A 2,500-nucleotide genomic window follows, 5' to 3' on the forward strand; every position below is an offset into this window, starting at 1 on the left:
AGCGTTTCGAGATCGATCTTCGGTGTAAATGTCATTGTTCATTTGCGTTCGACCGTTGTTCGATAAAAGAAATTTAACACACGAACAACAATGAAGGGAGACTCTCGCAAGACGATCACCAAATAAGCGTTTATCGTTCGATCGGTCCGGGTTTTTCAACGTCCGTCCGGCACAATTATGCACTTCGAGGACTGGACGACCGGAACCCGTATTGGGATCGCGCGGTCTTCCGCTTCTAATCAACGACAACGAAGCGATCTGCGCTTGTAAATGTTAAAAAAAACGTGGCGAAGCTACGATCTCGTAATAATTTAACCGTGAAAGAGCTTCCGTCGCACGTTTATTTTTAACTTTTCCCCTCGTTGTATAAACTTTCGCACCGTCGAAAAAAAAATTCGACAATCATTTCAGACAACGTCGGGAGCGCGGAGAAACGCCGTAAACACGCTCTACTCTCGGCTTGCTTCCTTCAATTGGTGTCTAACAATTCTCTCGCAGGGCGAAGAATCATTTTCTCTCTCGTCTAAATATCCTTCTGTAGTTAGGTGTTTTCGACTCGGGAGCGCTCTTTCACGGGCGGTCGTATATGGTCTCTTTTAGGGGTTTAACTAGAAACCACGACTCACGCAAGCCGAGATAAGCGCATTCCGCCGAGAAGATCCTAAAAACTAAGAATTGCGAGATATACGAAAATGTTCTTCTGTCGCCTGTGAAAAAAATGAACACTAGCAAAGAGAGGGCGAGACACGAACGTTCCATTTAACATTCTCCGCGTCAAACGCCGACGAAATGTCCAACCATCGCTCGTACGTTTTCGCCAATTTCGCAAGTTGTTCTCTCTCTCGCGTTCGACCATCGGATCCCGCTCCGAAACGTTCGACTTTTCGGCGTTTAACAGTTTCGTTTTATCTAGTCGAACGACGAGCGGTACCGAAAAAAATTTAACAATGAAGAGAAAACCTTTTGCTGCTAAAGGCAAACGCAAGCAGTCTTTAGTTATATAAACGACCCTCAGCCAGGCGTGGTCCAGGAATTGTATCCGTGGACCGCAATGTGCGTTCGAAATGTCGATGTTCATGTGTCCTGCAGTTCACACGTTGACGCGCAATTAGCTGCGTTCTTCATCGACCCACGAGCCAAGTGATCCACCGTTCAGGGTAATCGTATAAAAATTTTTGTTCATATTTAACAACTCAGCGTCTGAAAACCAGTATGTACGTGATTTATTTAACCTGGTTTATAAATTCGTTCGATTGTCCATAGAATACTAACTCCAATCCAAGCGCAAGATCGAGTATCGGTATTCGGACGTCGTCCCGTCATAGCTCTGTTCACAGATTTACCCGAGCTGATTGATGATTAAGACGACACGATAACGTCCATGGACGGGTAAAGGACCGTATAAAACTACAGAACCGCCGATGAAACAACGCTCTGTGACGCATTTCTCTTCGTGCGGCGAGTTTTCAGTCCGTTCCGGGTGGTAAAGTCATTCAAAAACCGTGGAAAATACGAAACGCGCTGTCGCGCGTAACACAGAGTCTCCTGCTCGCTGCTTACATATATTGGACGTCTTGGCGGTATCGCGAGATTCAATACGGACACTCCATGGCCGGCGTCAGATCGGTCTACCAACGAAGGAGACTACGCTATCGTTTTCGCTTCTCAGCCGGTCCGTAAAGCGATACGTTACCATATCGTCCGTCGTAAGCAGGCGGACTCTCGTGAAGTTGCGACTTCGTTCGTCGAAGCGGTTTCGTGGTTCGATTTCCATCGGTTACCCGGACACCCCCCGCGTGAAAGCCTCCGTGTCACACTCTAAATTTCGTTTCTCGTTTAACACGAAATAGAGAGAGGCTAAAAGGGGGTGTTCCCTTTGGTCCAAAGACAAAATTTATAGAGAGAAAGAAAATAAAATGAGAGTCTCTCACGAAGCGGGCGAAAAAAAAAAAACAAGAAATTTAACAATTTTTTTTCGCAAACCCATGCATTTCGTTACCAAACGTCCCAAAATATTTCTTTATATTCTCTCTCGTGTTTTCACACGGGGTCGAGAGAGTACGCAACACGAATCAAGAATAAAAATTATAGAAAGGAAAGTCCGATAAGAATATTTCGAGATTCTTATAACCTTCACCTCTTCCTTACTTCTCCGAAATCTCTCCGCTTTCCTGGCGCGTATCTATTTAACAATTTCGATTCTCTCCTCCTTTTAACTCAGACGTCGCAACGAACGGGTACACCATGCATACGATCCATTTTTTACATAACGAACCTTCTGCCGGTAAAATTCGCGACAGATTCATTTATGTATAGATATATTTTTATATGAGAATGTTCGGGATTTTCCTTCGTGTTCAAGTTGAACATTCTTGTTACGACGACTTTTTGTATTTATCGAAGGATCGTGCGGTACCCGTTAATAAGAAGTAAACGACGTCCCGGGAGAGTCGAAACCTTTCTTATACGCTACGGAAAGAAGAGCCGAGAAGATAGAGAG

The 2,500-nt window shown here is 44.8% G+C and overlaps 1 non-coding gene across 1 annotated transcript; it reads right to left on the minus strand.

Moving 5' to 3' along the window:
- Nucleotides 1-1,005: 1,005 nt before the first annotated feature.
- Nucleotides 1,006-1,160, minus strand: LOC143266243 (5.8S ribosomal RNA). Its single transcript, XR_013041295.1, has one exon. It is a non-coding gene; the product is annotated as a 5.8S ribosomal RNA (ribosomal RNA).
- Nucleotides 1,161-2,500: the final 1,340 nt, after the last annotated feature.

This window comes from Megachile rotundata, unplaced genomic scaffold (genome assembly GCF_050947335.1).
Source record: "Megachile rotundata isolate GNS110a unplaced genomic scaffold, iyMegRotu1 scaffold0114, whole genome shotgun sequence".
NCBI lineage: Eukaryota > Metazoa > Arthropoda > Insecta > Hymenoptera > Megachilidae > Megachile > Megachile rotundata.